General features: G+C 37.3%; 2 long non-coding RNA genes across 2 annotated transcripts in view; both read right to left on the minus strand.

Moving 5' to 3' along the window:
• LOC108447775 overlaps positions 1–1765 on the minus strand; it is a 6448-nt gene extending 4683 nt beyond the window's left edge. Inside the window, exons 1-2 of the long non-coding RNA XR_001863463.1 lie at positions 907–1765; positions 231–306 (exon numbers count right to left, since the gene is read on the minus strand). This is a non-coding gene — a long non-coding RNA (uncharacterized LOC108447775). The remainder of the gene's footprint in view (positions 1–230; positions 307–906) is intronic.
• Positions 1766–21429: 19664 nt separating this feature from the next.
• Positions 21430–26216, minus strand: part of LOC108447774 — a 41261-nt gene continuing 36474 nt past the window's right edge. The window contains exon 3 of the long non-coding RNA XR_001863462.1: positions 21430–25281. This is a non-coding gene — a long non-coding RNA (uncharacterized LOC108447774). The remainder of the gene's footprint in view (positions 25282–26216) is intronic.

The following is a 26216-nucleotide window of genomic DNA, read 5'->3' on the forward strand; positions in this document are numbered from 1 at the left end:
TTCTTGAAAAGCATATTTCAAAAGATAGATAAAGCTAAATCGTCCTCTGGAATCTAAATGTTTGTACTGCATGTGCTGGGAGTCAAAAGCTAACCTTTGATACCATCATAATGTGCAGGAAATCTTCACTATCCAATTTCTGGCCCTTGTGAAAATTTCTCACTCCTTTCTACAATTGCCAGTTTGGCACTACCGATTTCCAGTATGACTATGAATAAACCATATCTTACCTGCATTCTGGTGTCACTATTCTCTGAGCATCATGCTTAAAGCTTGACTCTTTATCCACAAGAAACTTTGTCATGGCTGCAGGATAAGTATACAGAGAGCACAGACACTTCTGAATATAAGATTTACTGACTTTTCCATTCTTTCATTATTACATATTTGGAAAAAACAGATAGTAAAAGATGGGTTGGTTTGTCATGTTTCTAAAGCTACATCAGAAGCATCTGAGTGTGATCTTCAGATTCATAATTAACATTACTTTCACATATTCTTCAGGTTTTTTCTTTGGAGATTTAACCATTACGACAGCAGTTATTTCAACCCACCGTTTGGGCAGAGAGGAAACCTGTACAAAGGAATGCTTCTTATTTTGCTTCTGGCAGTATTTTGAAAAAAACGCTTGTGATTGGAGACCTGGATATTTCTTAGGAACTCACAGAATCCAAGCATCTAATTTTTCTTTTCCTAAAGACAGCTGATAGGTTTACATTTCAAGTTAAAGTGATGACAGCTAAGTAACCCTGCAAGTAATTCCGTAAAATATCTTCATATTTTCCATTATAGAATTTAAAAGATAAATAAAATGTAGTTCTGTCATTATTAAATGAGTTATTTAAAAATATTTAAATTTAAATAACAAATGAAGCGTTGGAAGCTTATTATGAAACAGAAAAATACCTCAGTACAAACTCAAGTAACAGATACTCCTCAGCTGGTCCCATGCTTATGTAAATATCTGTGAAATAAACATAAATAATGGTGAAAGCAATTGCAGATTATTTATATGACAAAACTGGGAGCTGAATAATTTTCCACACAAAATATATTTAACTGAAGACTCTTCAGGGTAATTGAAATGTATAATTAAAGTGATATATGGCAAGATAGTATTTGAAATGCCCAGACAAATATCTACTTGAACAAACCTTAACAATATACAACAGAGAATACATTAATATACCATGATCCTGTTCCTTATGGTTAAGATTCATTACCTATGTATTGCAAAAAGATTAAAAAACTCTGTTGCTTTAAAATATTGAAAAGTTCCTAACAATCCCTTTAGAGGAATCATATTTCTCTTGGTAAGAGAAATGATCTGCTCTGTGTAAATATTTGTAAAGATTTTTCATTACTTCCAAAAACATTATGGAAACCAACAAGTTATATTTAATCACTTACAGCAATTTATTTATTAACACTTAATTGATGAGTTTTGCACTTAAATTATACAACCTACAGCAAAGCAACTGCTTTATAAACCTGAATTGACATGTGCGTTAAACAAAGCATCACTGAAATCAAATTTGAAGAGAAAATATTTCTTAGAAAGTTATATCCTTCTCTTGTTCTTCATGTGATGTTACCATATACTGTTCTCCCCTACATGTTTGACATACTGAAACAAATCTAATTCTGTTCTGTAAGCAAAATTGCAACATAATTTTTACTTCCAGTAAAAATTGTCTTTAAGAAGAGGTCAGAAAAATTTAGGAAAAAGCAATATATACTGTGGAAATACTCACAGCTTTTTACCGGCTAAGCCCATAGTTCAACGCCTTAGAAAGCCTCGAGCAGCCTAGAGAGGTAGCACGGACAATCCAGCATTTCAGCAGCTCTAAAAGCGGCAAATAGTAGCTGCAAAGCTTATACCACCAGCAGAAGCAAAGAGGGAGAAATATAGTCTTCAGTTGCCAATTCCTGCAATTAGAAGCTTTCAAACAGAGATAAACGCAGATGTTCGCAGCAGGGGTGCAAAGCCAAAGAGGGTGGGGAGAAGAGGGCGGAGAAGGGGAAAGGGGAGGACTGGGGGCAGACCCGGGGTGACTGGCCAATGAGACGCTGCTAAAGAGTTTGAGTTACATTTGGTTTTGAAGCTCTTAGATCAAAGGAGTTCAGAGAACATGGCAGAGGGAAGTCCTGGCTTGTTTTGGGGAGGGGGAAGGGAAGCTCAGAACAGGCAGCAACAATATACTATTTTTATAGTTTTGCTAGTGTCTATACTGTACATTGGCTTTGAGAGCGCTGCAAAAAAACTAAATGCTAAATTTCTTCTGACAGCACAAATATATTTTTTAAAAATGCTTGCAATATTTAAAGCTTCCCTACAAAAAAATAGAATTTCTAAAATGATGTTTACTGTTATAAATATATCTTTACAGAGGCTTTATCAGTCTAATATATCTCAACAGGTAAAATTTCATAAGTTTTAAGAAAAACTAAAATCTAAAAGAAGCAGTAAAATGATCATGCAGTAAATTTAAATGGAAAGAAATTGCAAGTTAAAAATCCTCACATAATTTTATTTCTGCCCTTTCAGGTACATATTATAATTTTCCACGGTGTTATTGAACCACCTCTGCGTAGTCAACTACATGGATACAAAGTTGATGGAAAAACTCATCATTCTGAGGAGGTGGTATTTTTTGCTGCTGTGTTGACCAAGTTATTTTTACCTTCCTCTGTATCATAATGTGTCATCCATTTCCCAGGCTCATCAGAGCATATTCACCCAAAAAAAGTTATCTGCCATTCTATCGAAATGGGGATTGCTGATACACTTGATGGTTCCTGCCCTTCTTCTATTTTTGTGATCTTTTACACTAAAGATCTTAATTTCTAAGGTACTGAAGTGCTTTGTGATTCAGGGTATGTCAGTATGGTCCCTTCTAGATTAGATATTTATTAAATGGATGGCTGTAATCACAGCTGGGTATATTTGATGGGTCAGGAGGTCTTCTCGAGTGCTATAGTCCTAAAACTAAATGTGATTACATAAGGTGGGAAGTAGTAAAGATATTTAATTACTAAATCACATAGGCTATTATTTGTGAAGGCAGTGATGCATCATGAATAAGGCAAATGGAGCACATATCCTCTCCTTTCAGTGAGCAAGGACACCTGCATCATTCCTCTGTTGGCTGTTTATCCTGTCAGTGGGGATTGTTCTCGTGAGCATTGTACAAATTAGATTCTTCCTTCTAAACAAGACAGGGTTCTAAAATGCATTGCCATGCTTGTTAAAACAGCTATTAGCCTCCTTCTTAAGCAATTTTTCTGAAACTCATTTTGATATTCTCTGTATTTTTATTGAAGAGATATCTTCTTCTGCTGATTATTTTTGTCATTCAGATTATCCCCATGTTCCTGGGACTGCAAGGTGATAGCTGCCTAGGTCTTGACCTACCTAGTTGAATGGGCATAGTAAACTACTGGACAAGAGAAACTCCTGGATGTGATGAGATGGGTGTACGGGAATCTAACAACAGTAACAGAAGTGCCATGAGAGTATGGCTGGATTTCATTGACGGCTCAGGAGCAGGTATGCAAGAAACAAACTTTACAGGAGGTGAGAAGCGCCTTTTGGAAAGGGAATCTTGCAAGGCCCAAGATACTGAGAAAATCATATCAGCAATAGCACATGACTGCAAACACCTGCCTAACAGTAGCAGAATTACTATATTAACAGTATCATTATTAGAAGAGAATTATAACAGAATTATTGTTATAACAGTACCAGATTAGAGTACAGATGTGCCAGAACATGTGTGAAAAGTAATTAGGGACATACTGTTTATTTGGTAGGGAACAGTAGTAAAAAGGAAAAAACCCAAGAGAGAAAAAAGGTAAAAGAATGCAGCAGGCAAGGATGGGTGGGGGCTATCTAGGTGGAGCAGTCAGTGGTCCTGGTGCTTGATTACCACCCCTGGGCAGCACAGCAAAACAGAACTGTTATTCTGCCTACAAATAATGTGGAGAACCTGCTTCTACTCTTAGGTGGACTAAGGACATCCAGACACCTTCATTTGCTTATTGGAGAATGTCTAGACAGTCCTCTTACTGTCACCTTTTCATTACCCCTTCTGGGTCTCATGACACCACCACCTTCCACACAGCTACCCAGCACACTTCTAGTCTGGGTGACTGACATGTAACTAAAAGCCCAGAACAGATATGTACTTGAGACTGTTTCAAATGGATGCATTGTTGTAGGTAAAATTGGATTAACACTGCATCAGCCCCTAGAAAGCTGAGAACAGGTGAACAGGAAAATTACACAGAATTATACATAAAAACCAGTCTTCTAGTTCTATTCTGATACTTTGCAGTCCAACAACAGTGAACAATGAAAACTTTTCAGACTACACAGAGTAACTTTGGAAACCTTCAGCTACTTCACTGATTTTCAGACTGTTTGGTCTACAATGATACACTGGAGAGTCATGGAGTCATATAATAAACTGAGTCGGAAGAGACCCACCAGGATCATTGATTCCAACTCCTAGCCCTGCATGGGACTGTCCCCAAGAATCACACCATGTGCCCAACTGCACTGTCCAAACCCTTGTCGAACTCTGTCAGGATTTGTGTTTTGACCACTTCCCTAGGAAGCCTGTTCCAGTGCCCAACCGCCCTCTGGTTGAAGAACCTTTTCCTTATAGCCAACCTAAACTTCCCCTGACACAAATTCAAGCCATTCCCTCAGGTCCTGTCACTGGGCACCACAGAGAAGAGATCGGTGCCTGCCCCTCCTCTCCCCATCATGAAGAAGTTACAGACTGCAGTGAGGTCTCCCCTCAGTCTCCTCTTCTCAAGGCTGAACAGAAAAAGTGATCTCAGCCGCTCCTCATGCAGCTTCCTCTCAAAGCCCTTCACCATCTTTGTTACCCTCCTCTGGATTCTCTCTAACAGCTTAATGTCTTTCTTATATTGTGGCACCCAAAACTGCCTCCAGCACTCAAAGTGAGGCCACCCCAGTGCAGAGCAGAGCAGGACAATCCCCTCCCTTGCCCAGCTGGTGATGCTGTGCCTGATGCCCCCCAGGACAGGGTTGGCCCTCCTGGCTGCCAGGGCACTGCTGACTCATGGTCAACTTGCCATGGACAGGACCCCCAGTCAGTCTGTCCATACATCCAGTGTTGGCCTATCCCAGGTGCAGAATCCAATACTCTCCCTTGGTGAGCTTCACATGGTTGGTGATTGTCCAGCCCTCTCATTTGCCGAGGTCTCTCTGCAGGGCCTCGCTTCCTTAGAGGGAGTCAACAGCTCCTTCCAGATTTGTATCATTTGCCAACTTGCTTAGTATCCCTTCCAGTCCTGCATCCAAGATGTTTATGAAGCTGTTGCACAGCACAGAGCTGAGGGTGGAGCCCCGAGGAACCCCACTAGTGAGAGGTCACCAGTCTGATGTCACCCCATTCACTATAACCCTTTGTTATATGTTTATCCAGCTGTGTGCTAGACATTTTGTTCAGCATCACTTTAAGATTGCTCTGCTTTTATATTCTTTGCCAGGCATCCTCTACAGCCCAAAAAAAGGCCAGTAAGTCAGGTTGCCATTGGTGTGGTTCTGAACAGCTAGTAGTAGATGCAAGGGAAGCTCTGTCAGGACATTTTCATTGATGCCTTACTTTCAGGAAGGCTCCTTGGAAGCACTGGTCAATTTTACAGTCGTCTGTGCATATCCACGGATTTGAAGATGAACTCTAATATTTCATATTCTGTGCATTCTCCTCCTCTTCTGCCTAATGAAGGAACTAAGAGGAAACATTATGAAGCATTTCTCCCTTGATAGTCTGCTAAATGTTCTCCCAAAGGTCAGGCTGGTCTGCACAACTAGAGAAGATGTATGATATCACCAAAAAAGGCATTTCAGACAGGAAAAATGCATTAAAATAGCTTAACCAGAAATCTGAAGATGGAGTTAAAACAAACAAGTAGTCTTATGGAAGTGTGTTGAAACTAAAAGCTTACAAATTCTTAAATGTATAAAAGTTTCAGTCCTAGAAAGTACAATATAGGCAAACACTAATAAAAAAATTTGTCTCACTTGGCCATTAATGAAAGAAAACATAAAGGTAAATTAGATTTTTGTGTGTGTTTCTCCATCAAAATGGCCAAATGCATCTTGGCTTCTTTTAATTTGACTACTTTGAAACCACTGTAAATAGCACAGTTAGACATAAGCAGGACTAACGTAGCCAATGCCTAGCCTGAGGCCAGTGGATTATGGCCGTCCTTCTCCAGGGCCAGATGTCAAAACAACAAAACCTTTTGTGAACAGGTGAAGGTAAAATGCAATAATCTGTTCTCAGGATTGAAACATCAGGGACAGGGACATGACATGATTTCTGAAATGATAAATATTTTTACTTAAAAATAATACCATGGCTTTCAGTGTTGACGCTAAGTACCTTTTTCACAGAGTCCATTATGATTGCCTGCATAGGGAATGAATACATTCAATTTTCAACAGCATCATTCAGTCTCACGGTGATCTGGATAGCACACTACCAATTAATTAAGTTCAGAAATAAGGTGTAATTAATTCTCTGAGCAATTATTTGATTTCTGTCCAAGCAAGCTGATTCTAGCTAAAAATGTGCAGGTTTTTCTGTGGTTAGCTGTGCTTCAAAGAAAGACTATTTAAATATAACCTGCATGTTTTTTCTTCTCCCATCTCCCATGTACTAAGAGTTTAAATAGTTTAAATATAATTGGATTTATCATCACAGAACACATCCAATAGAATGTGCATAGAGAGACAGCATAAATGATGCACATAATACACAGGCAATTCTGTCAAATATTGATTGATCCCTTTGCTGCATATGTTGGAGAAGGCCATGACAGAGATTCAGCTAATGTGAGAAAACATTTATTTGCACCTATTCCTTTACATTTAGTTTTTCACCCCTACACATTTACTTAAGATTTATCATAAGAAGTTTAGAAAATAGTTGACTTTCCTATGCATCTGGTATATTTTAACAGGGTTTCGTTGGAGCAGCATCAAATAAAAAAGCAAAACTTACTGAAACCAATTGTGCTACTCCCACCATATGCAAAAGTTAAAACATTTACAAATGCTTTCTAACTCCATGACCAAGAGATGTGCATATATTTTCTGTGTTGTTGCCTGAACCACAATGCAATCATTCACAGCAGTGATCAATCTGCTTCAACACTTCCTCATGTTTCTAGGATCTTATGGCTCTTATCATAAGAATTCTTTTTATAATGAAATAAAATGTAAATCAAATAGGAAAGGAAAAATGCAAATTCTGTATCTTTCCTTTGTAAATACTTTCTTTTCTTGGAATACAGTGGCAAAATACCCACATATCAATCCTTAGAGCTAGATAAAATCTTCAGCTGTGCTTATAATATTTTGATTGGTTTCATTTGACTTCTAGCAGAGAAATGGATTTCCTTTTAAATTTTTTTGCTTAGCTTTTTTTTTAAGGAACATATTTATGTCGTCTTTTCAAAGGAAAAAATTATGTCAGACACTCTTCCAGGACTGATGTGCCAACTCTTCTTCTTCTGCTGCTGGAGAACTAAATATATATGTGTGTAAATCTGTTTTTTCAAGTGTTCTTTGGCTGTCTTGATTAACAAACTGTAAAATACAGTTTTGTCTTCTTTCTCTGCATCCATTTCTAACTGTTATCTCATTTACCAGTCTTAAAAAAAAAAAAAAAATACAAGGAGAAGACATTCTATTAGCAGAATTAACAAAGACTATAACAAAAACATTCTCCTGAATGGAAGCTGATGGTGTAAACTGGCACGGTATAAATTTAGAGAGTGTGTTACTTTGTTTCTCACTAAAGTGAACATAAGACCGCATTCAACTGGCATAATTTTCACTAGGGATTTTTGCAGTAGAGGTGTAGAATTTCAAGATATTTCATTTATTGCTGATTTTTTTTTTTGTACTTTCTAACAAGTAAATAGTTCCCAGATTTTCTAGGAAAACTTTAACAAGGGAATATTAGAAGATCTAGACAGTATTTTTTCTATCACATGAAAGAGTCAGAAAAAAAGATCACTTCAGAAAAGAAAAGAGAAATCTAGATGATTCAACTTTGTCACAAAGCATGCTGCTGCCAATTAGCATTCCCATTCTTTTCCACTATTGTCAATAGATTTTTCAAACCTATTGTCATTAAGTTTTCAAAAGTATTAGACAAATAGAATAGCAATTTCTCCAAAATTTTCATAACTCATCTGTTCTAATCCCTTTAATTATTTTGTCATGTCTTTTCAATTCGCCATTTATTGATAGCAAGTTTTGTGATGATCTATGTCAGTCTTTTAGTTTCTACATTTTGCTTTCTTCTCTTTGAAAAATCACGTTAGTTCTGAGCATATATGTGTATGAAGCATAATGTTCAAACTGGTGACACTAGCTAACATCTCAGAACTCTCTAGTTCTGTCCTAAGAACCCTGAAACATCCTTCATTTTCCTCAGAAATAACACTCACATGAAGCAATCATGTAAAAAATAAGAAAGGAAAGGACAGCCAAGGAAACAATAGTTTCATTCAGAAATTAAATGCTAAACACTTTTAACAAAGCCTTTCTAATTTTTCAAAGTTGAGAAAATTCAGATTTTTTACTGGTTGCAAATACAACTAATGTAAAAAATACAGAAAAGTTGTAAGTTTATTGTTAGTTGCATCTTTATTCACAATTTTTCAGCTTGAACATCCACAGGCATTTTGAGGAAAGTGTCAGGTGCTTTTTATAGATGTTTTGGTTTAAAGCAAATAAAAACTTCTAGAATACAGTACAAGATTGGTAGTAGAAAGTCTATGAGTAAACATTGGATTTGTTGTTGTTAAACGTCATAGAAATATGTATAAAGAGTGCATGGAGAGAGAAGAGCAACATGTGAGGAATCTTGATACAGAAAGATGAGGAATTGTACATAAAACTGTGAATGTAATTTCTTTGGCTGTATTCATGCTAAAATAAACTGTAAATGTAGTTCTGTTTTAACTGAGTTGAAAAGGGCAACTAGGAAAAAGGCTTGCATCATAATATTAGATAAAGAAACTGTGGCTTTGACAACTTCCTGCCGTCTAAGCCACTAGCATGGAAAACTGATATGGCAAGACCTAATGAAGATCTAATGTAAATTTTAATATTTATAAAAGCTATATTAATATAATCACTTAACATTTGGGATGATTATTCTCATATAGGATCCTACTGGGATCCTGTGTGCCTCTGCCTTCAAATATAGCAATTACCCTTCTTTTTCCTTTGTAGTAATTTAACAGATGGGAAAACTGAATATTTGTTTGCATGTTATTAGCTGTGGATCATAGAACAGAAGTCCAATTTCAAGGAGGTAGATGTCAGGTAGCATTATCATTTAGAGGCCAAAAGATGCAGCAGTATAAAAAATGAGGATATTTATCAATGAGATGAAGAGTTTTGAGTCTGAATGTTGCTTAACTTCGTATATCAGATCTAATCTACTTTAGAGAGAAATTAATCATTCTTTGAAAGGTCCTGTCTCTTCCCATGAGATGTAAAGGTAGTCTAAAGCGCCATAAATACTCGGTGCTGAAGTAAAGGTCAGCAAGATGTATCCAGTTCTAAATTAGTGAATGTAAGACACTGATTCTATGCTCTTTACTTGGCTTCATCTCATTTTAAGTTTCCAAAACGAACAGTGTTTGTATACCGCATTACAATGTTCTGATCATTATGGTTGCCATGGAAACTTAGTTCAAGTTTTATCAATATAAACTCAAATAATTGAATTGTGATTAAGCACAGTAGGAGAAAGAAGAGCTCACACCACATCCTTGTACTTCAAAACAAATTGCAAGGTCATGAGTCCAGGCATGAAGGAACAAGATCTTCAGGGTAATTCCACTTCTCCCATCAAGGTGCATCGTAACAGGAATAAAGGCTACAGAGACAAGAGCTATGACTCTCAGCTGGTACGTTCTGCAAGTAAAGTACTGGGATAACTTCTTCTGCCTGCCATGCCTCATTGCAGGATAGAAACAAAACTTCTGGAGCCTTGCAGTGGCACTGAAAGCAAAAAACAAAGCCAAGCGCAAGGTCCTACACCTGGGTCATGGCAATCCCAGGCACACCAACAGGTTGGAAGGAGAAATGATTGAAAGCAGTCCTGTGGAAAAGGCCTTAGGAATGATGGTTGATGAAAAACTCAACCTGAGCCGGCAGTGTGCAGTCACAGCCCAGAAAGCCAACGGAATCTTGGGCTGCATCCAAACGAGCTTGGCCAGCAGGTCACAGAAGGTGCTTCTGCCCCTCTACTCCACTCTTGTGAGACCCCATCTGTAGCACTGCATCCAGTTCTGGTGTCCCCAACATAAGAAAGATGTGGAACTGTTGGAGCAACTCCAGAGGAGGCCCATGAAGTTGATAAGTGGATTAGACCACCTTCCCTAGGAAGATAGGTTGAAAAAGTTGGGGCTGTTCAGCCTGGTGAAGAGGAGATTGTGTGGACATCTCGTAGTAACTTTCCAGTATCTGAAGGAAGCCTCCAGGGAAGCTGGAGAGGGACTCTTCATTAGGAACTGTAGTGATAGGACAAGGGAGAATGGGTACAAACTGAAAGGGGAAATTTGGGTTAAGTATTAGGAAGATATTCTTTACTGTGATGATGTTGAGACACTGGAACAGGTTGCCCAGGAAGGCTGTGGATGCCCCAGCCCTGGCAGTATTCAAAGCCAGGTTGGAAAAGCCTTGAGCAACCTGGTCTGCTGGGAGGTCTCCCTTCCCATGGCAGGGGGGCTGGGTCTAGATGATCTTTAAGGTCCATTCCAACCCATTAGCACTCTGTTTCTATGAACTCCTAGATACAGCTGCAGAGTAATCCATTCTTTCACCTCACAGCTATCAGCCTTGCCCTTAAATGTAATGTTGATTTAATGTCATTTTCTGATAACTAATTTATATAATTAGCACTAATTATCAAATAACTATGTGCACAAATTCCAGTGTGGATAAAAAGGAAATGTTAAACATTTCTTAGCACCTTCTGTCTGTGGAAAGGCACAAATTTTCAAGCCAGCACTAGAAGAGCTCAGTGCAGTAATTAATGATTTAGAACAGAGTATAATCAGAAAAAAAAGTAAGTTCTCACATGATCAAAAGGTGTTTGGGCCTGCAGCAGCAGAATACATTGTAAAGGTTTTTAGGGCAGCTATGTAAAGACAAGACAGTATGCAGTATTGTCCATGGGAAAATAGAGTTAGCAAGGACAAAGCAATGCAAGGGTTAAAATTAACTGCTTGTGAAAACTGTGGGGTGCATACAATTGCTCAGGCACAGCTGTTCAGGGAAAGGAACTGGGTACCAGTTACACAGCTCAGCTGCAGTACAGTGTTCAGTTTTGGTCCTCTTAATTAGAAAGGGAAACAGCACATAAGGAGCAGGCTTAGTAAGAGCCAATGTGAATCAGCAGAAGCAGTGAAAAAGCGAAAAAGAAGTTTTTCTGAAATATGTCAGTTTATCTTAGAAAAGAATAAAAATGCCTTTTAGTACAAAAAACCCCAATGAATTCCAGAGAGAAAAAATGGCAGAAAACAGTAAATCCCTTTGCCATTTCTTTTAGGAGACAAAAAAGGGCAGCTAATCTGGTACTACTGTGTGTCATTCACTGAAAGACCTCATTGCCACAAAATATCACCAGGAGAAAGTTTTAAGTTGAAAGGGGAAGGGAATTTGATGCTTACATTCTTGGTGAATACTTCTGTAGTTAAATTCTAGGCAGAACTTTAAAGTAGCAAAATTTGTAAACTGACACTTCTGAACAAAATGTCAAAGGTCCTTGTATCATGCCAGTTTTGCTAGATCCTTCCTTCTGGATTATTTCACACTGTCAAATATCAAACACAGATTTACCAGCCTATTGTTAGCATTATAGTTCATTAATAATGGTCTCCCAAACACTTCTCTGATTTCTTAACTCTTCTATTTCTATAATGATCTCAGATCACTACAGCCCCTGTTGTACCATAATTACATTGAAATTAGTCTGCAGCAAATGAAAGGAGAATTCCATGAGTTATAGTTGTTGATCAGGTTTCAGCATGGGGAAAAAAAAAGCTAATTTATTTCAAAATAGGGGAAATGCTGATATAAATGACATGCTAGAACTATTGACCTACAGAAATTCTTTGTTAGAATCAAGAAGGACAAAAGCAGGGAAGCAGATTATCTTTTTTTTTTTTTTTTTAGAAAGGGGGAGTTTTTGTGGCTTGATATGGCTCTGTATTCTCTTTACCTCTCTGAAATAATTTTATGTGGCCAGCAAGCGCAGTAACAGGCTTTACAGATGATTTGAATGAAGATGCTAACTGGCCAGTTGTCAGACAGACTTCTTATACTGAGACTGTGATCTTTCACTCGAGGGACCACTAATGTGAACCTTCAAGTTCCATGCAATAGTTTATTTTCATGAAGCTTGTAGGAACTTAATAGCTTTGAGTCCTCAGCTGTGCTTTCAAATTTGGTTAAAATAGGATACCTTGTTTGAAAGTTGTTGGGTAGACTGACAGACTGACAGACAGATAAATGAGCATGAACAACATGATTGCATAAAATGTCTTTTTAGGAAACCAGGATAAAAATAAACTCCCTTTATTGTAACACTCAGTAGACTTTCGGAATTGCTAAGAAAGCTTCCATAATTATAGTACTGTACTTCTAAGGCTGTTTGAAGGTATATAATGGTTATAACTGTTATTCTTGTCTGACTATCTGTAAAATTGATGCATGCCACTCATTCCTAATAGCTGTTTAACAATTTTATTGCTGAATATGTGCTACCAACTGATGGTAGCCAGAAGAAACAAAAAGCAAGACAAAACAAAAATCTCAATATTTGTTTGGAGTTGTCTCCACTGAGGTCTGTGAACAATACCTATAATTCAGCTGGGAGTCTGATGAGTGATATACAAGCTGGGTAGTTCAATCCAAGAGAACTGAACTCCTTAGAATCATTTAGGTTGTAAAAGACCTTTAAGGTCATTGAGTCCAACTGTTAACCCAGCACTGCCAAGGCCACGACTAAGCTGTGTTCCCAAGCACCACATCTACACATATTTTAAGCACTTCCAGGGATGGTGACTCCACCACTTCCCTGGGCACCCTGTTCCAATTCTTGACAGCTCTTTTGGTGGAGAATTTTTTTTCTAATGTCCTGTTTAAACCTTCTCTGACACAACCTAAGGCTGTTTCCTCTTGTACAGTCACTTGTTAATTGGGAAAGGGGAACAACATCCACCTTTCAGGGAGCTGTAGGGAGCAAAAAGGTCCCCTTTGAGCCTTCTTTTCTCCAGGCTAAACAGTCCTGGTTCCCCCCACCACTCCACATAGGACTTGTTTTCTAGATCCTTCACCAGCCTTATTGCTCTTCACTTACAAGTGAATACTTGTAATTATTTTATGATGCTGCTTTTTGAGAATCAAGTGAATACTTCATTCTGAAGTACATCAGAAAAAGCTGAGGTCCTTTTGGTCATTTAATGGAACACAAAAAGCCATAAAAGTAAACTGTGCGCCTCAAATGAATATTTATTCAGATCATGAAATGGTTTACTTCAACCACTTAAAATTTTAAAATCATCTTTGCTGCATTCCAATTGTTATTTTCAGTAAACAGATAGGCACTTATCTAGCGGCAGAAGAATACTGGCCTGTAAAAATAACCCATTTTGATGAAATGATCAAGGTTATAATGTATGCAGCATTCAACAAAAGCAAGTTACCTTTCTGGAAATTTCCAGATACATGGTCTGATTAGATTATTTAGTATGTTAAAAAAAAGGCCAGTGACAACTCACTCAAATATGGATTTGCCTAGGGTTTGTTTTTGTCAGGGAGATGAAGTCCCTGCTGGAAGTTTGAAGAAAAGATGAGGTGATGAAGAGTCCATTGAAATTACAATCTGGGTACAATTCAGGTCAACATCACCACAGTTTAATATTAAATTAATGTTTTTGATTAAATGCTGAGTAATGATGTTCGAGTTCTGTATCTCATATTTTTCAGTAGCATAGCCATAATCTACAAAAGGGGTCCAATCTTGTTTTTCTTTACTCTTATGTTGACTTCTATTCTCATCAATAGAAGTCATACATACTTGAGTTTTTGACCTGTTTTGTCTTCTCTTGCAATTGTCAAGCACAGAACAGAACAGCTGAGAGAACAGTAGTGGTGGAAAAAAGAAAATATTTTTGTTAATCAAGCTCTCCATTTAGTTAAAATAGAATTGGCCATTCTTACTTATTATCACTTATTATTCTCACTTTTTTGTAATTTTTTTTCATCTCTTTATTACAGGTGCATGTCCATTAGCTCAAAAGAATTTTTTTTTATTTGCTGATGAAGAGTCCAGTATAGTGGCATGGCAACAGTACCCTAGAATAATGTGGGATTCAAACATTGTGCCCTTGTAAACTTGTGCTAGTCTAGTCTCTCTCATAACAAACAGAAAGTTGGAATACTGAACAAAGGGTTTTGACATCACTGGAGAAGGCTTATTGTACCATAATGAGCCTTTCTGGGCAAAATCTAAAAATAACGTTCTATAGATCTTTTGTCTAAATCCAGTCCTTAATATTCATCATTTCACTGGCTTTCTTGATTACAGAGTTATGACATGTATACCTGCATCTAACACCGTTCAGCTAGATTTTTGGATGAGTTTGCTACTAAGTGCAAATAAGAGGCAAGATGCCAAACTTGAGGTAGAGACAGTTTTCACTGTTGGACTGGGTGGAAGGGTTATGTGTCTTTTTCTGTATATCTATTTCATCTCTTACTCATGCATCCATTTTTTCCAATGGCACCTCAGTGTTTTGTTTCCCTTAAAAGACCTCAGATGAGAGATTTTCTTTTTGATGAAGGGCTATTCAGAGCTTAGTGTTTCATATCTCAAACTATTCCATACTGAAAATATATACCCTTTCCATCACATACCAGAAAGAAGACAATAAAACTGCCACAGCAGAATAGACTGCAAGGTAAGTAACTGTTTTCTAGTTCTTAAAGACAACTTGTAAAAAGAAAATGGGCAGTTTTTTATAATCATATTTGAAAGAATTGATGTATTTATCTTGAAACCTGGAAGAATTTTTATATCATCAGTAAGTTCTGACCTATTGATCTGCCTTCCATCTGGTGACACCACTTATACTCATGCAGAGCACAATCAATAGTATAGAAAAACCATATTTTCCCCATATTACAGTGATATTTTAAGTGACAGTAGAGTCAAGGGAGAAGGCTTCAATAATAATAATAAAAAAATTAAAATAAGAAATATAGTTTGGAGTTTAATAGCTTGCCCATATTGATTTTTATCAGGGTTATTTGCCATATTTTACCATCAGGAGGAGTTGTCATCTCTGCAAAAGCCATTTATTTTCCAATTAATTATTTCAACTTGGGTAAGCAAATAAGAATACCAAGGGATTATTATGTTTTTCTGAAAAATAAGCCAAACTTTCCTGCCCCAGCATTCTAGCAACTTTCTGCACCATTTCCTCTGGCTCTTTGGGATCCTTTAAGCTTAATGTTTTTCAAAAATGTGAAAGAATCCCAGTTCTTCCCCTAGTCTCAGCAGTGCAGACTATCATGCCACAAACAAAAGAGGTTTACAGAGGTCCTGCTAGGAGGAGGGAAGGCAAGAGCATGCTCTTGGCTTATGCTCCTGCAGAAATCATTTAGGGAAACATAGGCTTTCATTAACAGGCTTCAAACCCAGGAAGTATTGTTTCACAGAGTCTGTCTCGTGGGATAAAGCTTACCTGAAAGAACTGCTCACGTAAATGAGATCTTGTTTATATCTTCACAGGCCTGACTGACTGTATCACTTCACTGTACACACCAGAAAATACAAAAGGCTAGATAAACTTTAAATTGCTGCTGCCAAATTCACACCCTTTTAACATTTTGGGGGGCAAGAGACCAGAGTGTGATAGAAATCAAGGCAGAAAATGTTAAATGGCCTTCAATATAAGGAAACTCAAGGAAATTGGTTTGGGCTATACGATTAGCAGCTTATCAAATCTATGTTAGAAAGCACTAAATAGTGAAGACAATTCTGAGGAGACAAGGGGAACTCTAACACTGTGAAGATTGAGTCCAAGGTGAAACCACTGTGTTAGGGGTCAGGCCACCTGCCACATGTTGAGAAATTAGTCTGGTGCCATGCTGCCCCAGATCTGTGGTGCTTGTCAGAGCTGCACTGCTGGGCCTCAATTATGTGAGAAGTAGCTGAGAGCTGTGGAACAGAGATCTTAGAATAGAACTTATTACTCACCTTTTTTACCTTTTTACATAAATTTGACTGTGTGTCACTGAGTGGTGTGGTTCTGTTCTCACATCTATCTGATTCAGATTCCCTCCAGGACAGCATAAGAACAAGAATAGCGCAGCTGACATTTTGGGTCATTGGTTTTACTGAATGCCATCTGAATGCCCATGCTGTCTTCTCTGGGGTTTCCTGCATCAATAGGTGGCCAATATCAATGTTTCAGAAGAAGAGAGAAAGAAAAATAAAATATGATTCAAAGGAAAAAAAAAAGCTTTCTTTCCTCTTCTGTGAATTTCTATTTTTTTTAGCCTCTCCCATCAAAATCTTTGGTGTTGTTCCCCTGCAAAAGTAGCTGGCCTTGTGAACAAATATCAAGAAATAATAATAAGCATTGCCTGCATGAAATGCCTATGGAGAAGACATGAATTTATCTTTCTTCTAATTATAGCCCAGAGTACACATATGTTTTTTTAACCATTTGTTGAAAGAGTTTGCATCTCTCTGCTGGGGCACTGTGGCTTCACGCAACTCCAGAGAGGCTGTGCCTGTCAGTGCAATGCCCTGTCTCAGTCATCATTTTCTTTACTTTAAGAGCGAAGTCAAAGAAACTGCCAAGGAGTTAATCTAGCACAAAGTAGCTTGAGTCCCTCTGGGCTCTGAAGCAATCAGCAACAAGTAGTGAAATCCATACACAAAAAACCCCAAAAATCCAAAACAAAACCCCCCAAACAAACAAAAAAAGCCAAACCAAACAAAAAACCTTACCATTAAAGTCAGTGAGAAAAGAATTGTGATGCCTTTTCCTGGTCTTAAAATCAAGAGTCATACACGGTTAGAAGGGGAAAAGGGATTTTACCCTGGTATTTATTTTAAGGATCCTTAGGTGCACCACGTCCAGGTCATATGCATCGAAATGCACCCCGCCAAATGCCCCTCCCCCAAAAAATCTGGTATAACATTATAGGCCTTACTAATTAGCATATCTATCAAAGATTCCCCAATGAGAGGCTCGAGTGAGCCCCCCTCCCCAAGGAACCTTCCCCTGGGTGGTCTATCTTGGTTTACAGAATGTGTTCTGGAGAGGACCTTGGGGTCTGGGGCACACTGATCCCTAGCTACAAAGCTTCTAAAATGTTTAGTCTCTTAGCTTGACAAACAAGTCCAAGAATGTAGGCAAAAAGCACTAAGAATACAGAAGTTGTAAAAAAGGTATAACAGGGGTATAAAAGAAAATGTAAAAAATCTTCATGGCATCAATTGTAATAATATAGCTTATATTGTTCTTACAGCCATCCTTTGGGAATTGTAAATTCCCTGTAAATTTCACAGAAACTTCAGCTGAAAGATTATTCATCTGAAAGCAGTGAATGAAGAAAAACACAGCTGTAAGGGTAAAAAAGAGAAGTGTTTGCTCTGCAACAGCAATTAATTTATTAACTCTTCCAGAGAAAGATAAGAGATGCTGTTAATTGTATTTTTGCACTCGTGCACTGCATAGCAAAAGTACGGGAGGTGTAGCAGCCAAAAGTTTTGGAGGGACTAAATTAGTAAGCACAAATAGTCCTGATGTAATGGTAACCTGAGGTTTAAGCCACTGGGAATATCTCCCATAAAATGGTGCGAAACTCCCCCTTCATTCCAAGATTATTTGTTTCTGTTTGTTCTACTAGGATTTTGTAGACATTTTGTTATTAAAGAGGAGATGAATCAACATGGATAACTGCAAAAAAACCCAAAGAAACAAAAAAAACCCCAAACTAACCACAACCATAGCCTCCCTGCACATGCCCCTCCTCCCCCTCCCCCCCCAAAAAAAAGCCAAACAAGTTTTGCCTCAACAAAAGTAAACTTCAGGTTTAGGGTAATTTTATGTGAAACATAGATGAAAGGGAAGCTTTCTAGGGAATCTGTAGCACACAGAAATTAATCAAAGCATGAAAAGAGCATGCAGAGGAAAGGAGGCCACAACAGAGGTCTCCTTGTTTATATCCCTGCTTAACTTGGATAAGTTCAGGGAGATTTCTGAGCTGAACCATGGTTTTTACCTATAGAATCATTAAAGGGTACACTCAACTGTCAGCAGAAGTTATTGAAGTAATAGATAGAATTAAGAAGAAAAAATCTGCAAGACTGATTGATATTTCTCTTTAGGCTCTAGGGAGACTTCAAGATGAAACACGAAAATCGCAAACCTCTCTCTCAGATACAGTGTGGAGGCAGAGGACTGACACATGTGACATCAATTATTTCAGAAAGCTGCAGGGGAACCAAGGACTGACCTGTTGCTCAACGAATCCAGCAAGTTAATTAGTTGAAACTGCCTGAAAAATGGAATTAATGTGCATCTGAATAAATATGAACCATTATGGTTCATAAATATGAAAAATTAGGGGAGAGCAATATAACTTTTGAAAATGAATAATGGTTTTCACGAAAATAAAGTTCTCTGAAGTAAGCAGCACACCTCCAGACTGGAGCAAGCAGGCTGATAAAGTGCACCTTGACCTTGAAAAGGTCTTGAACAAGGTCTTCTAACAAAGACTCTTTAAGGACATGAAGATGACTGTGGAGAAGGGACTCGAATGAATAAATAAATTCCATATTAAGAGATAGGAAACAAGTGGCAAAAATAGATTTCTCAGGGGAGGAAGATTATCAGAAGTATCCCTTAGTGACTTGCACTTGACTCCATAATTCTTAATTTAGTCTTTAATGATCTTGAAGAGATGCTGAGCAGTGAGATGCAAAAGTCTGTCAAAGTTAATAAGTTATTTGGTACAATATATATGAGCAGTGGCTGTGAAAAATGCAAAAGCACTTCCTAGTAGTGACTGACTAGGTGACAGAATTCTAGATGAATGTACAGGAGAAAGCAGAAGCCCACTTTATTACCTTTAGTGTGCTTTAATTAATCTTTTGATAAATGAAATGTAGAGAAGATAAATACAAAATTAAAGTCATCAACCCATTTCAGAAACAATATAGTAGCCTTAGAGAGCTCTCCAAAATACTGTTTCAGTTCAAAATTAGTATTTACAAATTACATCTTTGAGTCTGTGGATATTCTTCCCTTGATTTTCAGGTTTCAGACAGAATGGAAGAGAATGAAACATCTGACTTACATTTGTTAAATAAAATCTATCTATGAAAACTTCTGATATAATATTATGATCTAATTTTATTTTACAAGCAGATAACCCATTTGATATCTGTTTCCAGTGTAAAGATCCAGAAATAACGTGTTAATTACCATTAAGTTACTGCAACTTTTAATGATCTTTGGCAATAAATATATTACAACTGTTTTATAAAACCAGGCCAACAGTTAGAGTATCTAATAAATATCATAAAGTAATGAATACATCATAAAGTAAAAATCTCCTAAAGCTAAACCTGAGAAGCGTTTCTACTTTTTTCTTCCCCAGGGCACGTCATTCAATTTGAGTTCATAGAAACTGTTGTTCACATATTTTTTTCTGTCTATTGTTTTGTTTTCCTGGGACTGATAGAAGAAATAGATTCTTTTTTTAGAGAAATTGTGAACTTCCTATTTTATTATATCCTTTCAATTTTGTCTGCATTATGTATGTGATTGCAGGTGTTTTTGCTGTTTCAGGTAGCAAAGTAGCTGTAGTATAAAGATCTTTTTGTGCTCTCTTGTTTCTTTTCTAAACTTACCTCTCTCTCTCTTCAGTCACGCAACTAAAATTCAGACAATTCTTAATTAACTCCTCGTTCAGTTTTTTTAAGTGAAAGAATACATTGGTTCCTCATATGTAGCGCTATACAGAAAGTACACAGTACTTTCACTTAGTTCAAAATGATGAGCACTAAAATCAGCAAGATTTATAGAATCATAGAGTCATTTCGGTTGGAAAAGACCTTTAAGGTCATTGAGCCTAACCATATGTGAAGGAATCATTTGTGCAGCTCTTGAGAAAAAGAGTAAACAGATAAAAAACCTGAATTTTCCATTTAAAAAAAAAATTTAAGTAATTTTAAGAAAAGTTAGCATGGCCACTGAATTCAGTCTTAAGTTCTTGACAATCTAAGTATAATTGATGATGCAATTAACTGCATCTCTTGAAGATTTTTGGGACCCTAACACTGTCTGACTCTCATGTCAGTATTCCAGGTACTTTATCAAGCTTCTATCACAGAGTTTTAAGGTATTGCAACCTTAAAAAATGGCTGGTTGTCTTGCATTTAATATGATAAAATGTTGGTACTTCAACTTTTTATTGGTCTTATCAGTTTGAATAATTTTGTTTGCAGCCTTTATAAAATTTATAATTATGAAAAGTGACACTCGAGAAGTTGATTTAAGATGACAAAATAAATATATGCCATAAATAAAATGAAAATAATAATTTTGTCAGTCTTCTCTTCATCTCTGTCTTTTTCTTCACTGAAAAATACATCAGTTATAGTTTTGCAAAACTTGAATTACAACTATCACTATCAAATTTAGAGAAATTTCCTGAAACATAATGCAAAAATAGTAGAGGCCATCATCCCAAAATAATCAGCTTATTTTTAAAATGTCTTTCAGTTTGATGAGTTTTTCAATGTCATGAACGATAGTTCTTCAGCTCTGACTATCTGTCAAATCCAGCAGACACCACAAAAGAAAGCCTGATCTAGGGAAAGTACTGAAAATTTTGTAAGAGGAGTTTAGACTGTAGAATTGCAATATTGTTCATTTTGAGTAAACTAGTTCAATTTTCTCTAAATAAATTAGCAAATATTGGACAACATTTTGATGGGTCTAGATATTAAATAAAATATTAAGGTACTTGTTGCAGTGGGGATCCTGCAACACGCATATATCAAACCAGGAGTCCCGTGGAAAGGAAATATATATGGACAGACAGATTCTTGCTAGATGTTTCAGAGATGTTTATTTCTCCAGCCGCATGGCCGGAGCTCTGCCGAGGAACTGTTCCAGTCACGGGACCAAGGGTCCTTCTGCCCGCGCAGGGAACACAAACCAACCAATGGGAACGAGGCTGAGCAGGGGCAGGGAAACCCCGTGTCTGTGCCCTCAGGGCCCCTCTGCCAGGGCTACACGGCAGGGGAGGGACCCCAACAGGTACTTGATTTTAAAAATCAAGGGTGCACTATTGCTTTTGCTGATTTAAAATTTGAATGTCAAATATTAATTCTTCTAATGTGTATATACCGTTAGTTTAGTCGACTACTGTTATTGGCAAAATCTTATGAGTCTATGCTTATTTAAGATGTTCAGAGCTTGTAGAAGCATATTTTCTTGTAATTGTCTTGTGATTGTTTTAGGTGTTGCAAGCAACAAACACATCTGAATACAGCTGAACTATTTAGAGAGGTCAAGAGTGGTGTCAGCAAACTTTCAGGTGCTTAAGGAGTTAGTGGATGTGGCCCCTGGGAAACTGCCCTCAGGGATAAAGGACTGAACAGAGCTTAGAGAATATTTTTCTCACAGCACAAGAACATTCAATTTCCCTGTTTAAGAAATCAGCACAGAAGGCAGGAAATCAGCATGGCTGAATAAGGACCTCCTGATCAAACTAAGGCATAAGGAGGAAATGCACAAGCACTGGAACCAAGGACAGGTTTCCTGATAATAATATAGGCAAGTTGCCTAGATATGTAGGGATTGGATCAGGAAATATGGTTCAGTTGGAGCTGAATTAGGCAAGGAATGCAAAGAATAATAAGTATGTCTATATGTAAGTTGGCATGAAAAGGAAGATTAAAGGAGAAGTACCTGTCCTGATAATTAGGAAAGAAGAACTGATGGCAACAGACATGAAGAAGACTTAAGGTACTTAATTTTTCTGCTTCAATTTTCATTTCTAATCTCTCTTCCCACATCTGTCAAGTCCCTAAACCTCACAACAGGCACCGAGGGAGTAGTCTCTCTGGCTCTAGAAGATCAGGTTCAAGACCACCTGAGAAATCTGAATACATATAACTGCATGTGGCATGATGAGATGCATGTCAGGATCTTGAGGGTATTAGCTGACTAAGATAGTGGCCTCTTATGATAGAGTGACTGCATCAATGGACAAGAGAAGAGCTACAGGTGTCATCTATCTGGACTTCTGTAAGGCCTTTGACATGTCCCCCACAACATTCTTCTTGATAAGTTGGAGAGATATGGGTTTGATGAATGCGCTTTTAGATGGATAAGGAATTGGCTGGATGACTATGTCCAAAGAGTCAGTCATCAGCTCAATAGATAAGTGGACACTAGTAATGAGTGGTGACGCTTAAGGGTCTGTACTGGGACCAATACTACTTAGTATCTTGATCAGTTACATAGACAGTGGGATTGAGTACGCTCTCACCAAGTTTGCGGAGCAATCCGAGCTCAGTGGTGATGTGCTCAGTGTTATCCGCTGATGTGCTTTAGGGAAGTGATGCCAACCAGAGCAGCCTTGCCAGGCTTGAGAAATGAGCCTGTGTGATCCTTGTGAAGTCCAACAAGCCCAAGTGCAAGACACTGCACCTGTGTCAGGGCAGTGCTAAGCACAAATACAGGCTGGGTGGAAAATGGATAGAGAGCAGCCCTGCGGTGAAGGACTTTAGGATACTGTTTGGATATGAGCCAGCAATGCGCATTTGCAGTTCAGAAAGCCAGCTGTAAGCAGGGCTGCATCAAAAGCAGCCAGAGCAGCAAGGTGAGGGAGGGAATTCTTCCCCTCTGCTCTCGTGAGACCCCGCTTGGAGTGCTGAGTCCGGGTCTGGGGCTCAGCAAAGACATAGACAGGTTACAGCTGATCCAGAGGAGGGCCACACAGATGGCCAGAGGGCTGGAACACCTCTCCTATGAAGAAAGGCTGAGAGAATTGTTGGAGCTGGAGTTGTTCAGCCCAGAGAAGGAGAGACTCATGGAAGATCTTATTGCAAACTTTCGGTATGTAAAATGGGGCTTACAAAAAAGATGGAGGGACACTTTTTATGAAGGCTTGTAGTAATAGGACAGGGGCAATGGTCTTAAATCGAAAGACAACATAAGGATGTTGTCACATCTTTACAATGTGATCAAGGACTGGAAGAGTTTGCATGGAGAAGTTGTGTATGTTCCATCTCTGGAAGTGTTCAAGGTCAGGTTGCATAGAGCTTTGAGCAATCTCATCCAAGAGATGTCTTGGCCCATGGCAGGGTGTTTGGACTAGATGATCCATAGAGATCCTTTTCAAACCAAAACACTCCATGATTCTATTATTTCATGATCAATAAAGTGATGATTACAGTGATGCAATAACTCTTTGGTTCTTTAGGATGAAACACACAGTAGCTTTGTAAATAATGAGATTTCCCAAAATGCTCACTTTTGTACAACATTTTTCAGATTTACCAATGACTAACCTAGATTAAGCATTTTTAGAAATCTGTTTGTCATATTTTATTGCAGCTAAAAATGAAGAAAAATAAGATAGTTGATTGCAGAGTAAACAAGAAGAGGACAACTAGATTAAGAAAAAAAAGGACTAGCTAGAAAATTATGCTTTGAAATGATAAGACTGCTAAAAATACTTTAAATAGTAAAGACGATTAACACTTCTCACAAATGTAAATAGTATTGACACATTCTAATCTTGAGCCTGTATATTCTACCATGTAAATAACACACACTTTTCTTCTTCCCTAAGTTGATGTTCTCCCAGCTAAAATAATTTTGCTTGTAAGTGTTTGAAAAGTAGACCAATTTACAGAAATCAACTGCAGAATGTAATTGCCATCTAGCATTCCAGGCGGCTTTGCTCATAAATGGGGAGAAAGAAATAGATAAGGGGGAAACATAAAAGACAAACAATGAGAAAGAAGTGGAATTATAGACTGCTGAGAAGAGGAACTACTGCTATCAGTCCTGCCAGTTCATGAGAAACTGATCTGCAATTCATGAATATGACAAAACACATTTTCCTTACAAAACAATAAAACAAAAAGAAGGGAGATAAATAGACAGACAAAAAGGTGCCCTACCCAGCTGCAGATTGGTGAATAGTATTTCCTCTTAGGTAGATCCTTTGTGTATTTACAAAACAAGAGCACAAAGAATGCAGAAATTAGAAAACAAAAATCACATTTTTACAGCTGAAAAACTTAAGTCCACAAAAATGAAGAGGCAAAAGAAAAAATTTTAACATGTATATAATCATCTGGTAACTGGGGAATCCTCAAATCCTTGCATTTGAGAAGCTGTGAGGAAAAACTGTTTACTTTCTTCTTCTAATTTAGGTTTCTTTCTAGCTGATAAAAGCTGAGATCCTTTTATGTGTTTTATACTGTTGTTTCATTGTTTTTCATAAGAGTAGAGCTCCTGCGATCCTTTGTCTTTGACTTTTTTTGTCTGTTTACTCCAAAGTAACTACATGCCTTCTTTTTCTTCCTTGTATTCTCATGTATTTAAATGCACTGGATAGGAAATTGTTTTTTCATCTCTCTGTTGGAAAAGCAGGAGTGTTGCTTTGCTTCTGGGAGCAAAGAAAGGAGACTCTATGGATCAGACTAAGTGGATTTTTTTAAAACAAGTCAAATAATACATGCTGTTGATTATTCGTTCAAATGAAAATGTAGTGCTCAAACACTACTTCCAACTTTATCAATTTTGGCCTTTAAGACTTTTATTATTTTTACATTCCTTTTCTTCCATGAGATTCTTTGTTCATTTTAAAATGCACTTGTAGCATTTCTAACCCTAGAAACATTGCGGAGTTACAGATTAACATAAGGAAGCAGGAGAGTCTCTGATGGAAGAGGTCTTAAATCAGATGGCCACCCCACGTGACATTGTAGAAAACCTTATTGTAACATATTTATCTATGCAATAAAATTTCTGTCAAGCATGACAGCACCACTTTTCCAGAGCAAAATGTCTGTGTGTTCTTGGGCATTAACACTTCCATCACAAGTCCTTTTCATCTTCATTTTCTCCCAACTGACAAATTCCTTCTCCTTCTTGTATCTGTATGCAGAACAAATAAGGGTAATATCTCAAAAGAATTACAGTAACAGATTAAAAGTAATGTGCAGGATCACAATTATGTTGTACATGTCCAAAATGAATGAAATAGAATTAAGTTCAGATTTATAATCACAAGCAATGAGGCTAATGAAAGGCACTAATTGCATCCCTGTAATATGATAAGCATAAAATAATTAAGTATGGATAATGTATTATATGATTTTAACAGAGATCAGAAGCATAGGTTTCCAGGAAAAGTTCTAGGCAATGGAGAAGAGCCCAAACCTTTAAAATTAGCAAAGATATCTGGAATATGAGATTCTCCTTTAGGTTTCTGGAATTACACTTTTCAAACCTGCATTTTTTATAACTTCATCTTATATAACTTCATAACTGCAAAACTGCAGCTTATATTTAAGTCCAGGAAGACATAAATGTCTAAATCCCCATTGTTGACTGTTCTTCGGAGCATCTTTATTATGATAATTTTGATGACTTTCATATCATACTATGTTCGTTCTTTATGAGCATTTAGTAAATTATTATTTTCTTACGATTACCTCCAAATGCTGATTTTAATTGTGTATCTTAACTTTCTCTGGCAAAGTAGATTTTCCTTTATACAAGTAACATTACAAGAAAATAATAATAATAATAAAAAAATTTAGGTGTCCCTACTGGAAATAGAAACACAAAATTAGACAAAGGTATAGACAACTAGTCCACCTTAGAATTATAATATTGAGTGTTTGAAAATAATAGAAAAAAAAAAAGCATTCAAAGAAATATTGGGGAAATTATGCAAATCACAGTCTAAATGATTAGCAAATGGAAGAGGTTTGTTCTTTAACCATTATTGCTCAAATGGGATTGAATCAACTTTACATCAAAGTCCATAGTAGATTGTCAGGTTGTAATAACTTTGTTAGTCATGC

This window comes from Corvus brachyrhynchos, unplaced genomic scaffold (assembly GCF_000691975.1).
Source record: "Corvus brachyrhynchos isolate BGI_N302 unplaced genomic scaffold, ASM69197v1 scaffold23, whole genome shotgun sequence".
NCBI lineage: Eukaryota > Metazoa > Chordata > Aves > Passeriformes > Corvidae > Corvus > Corvus brachyrhynchos.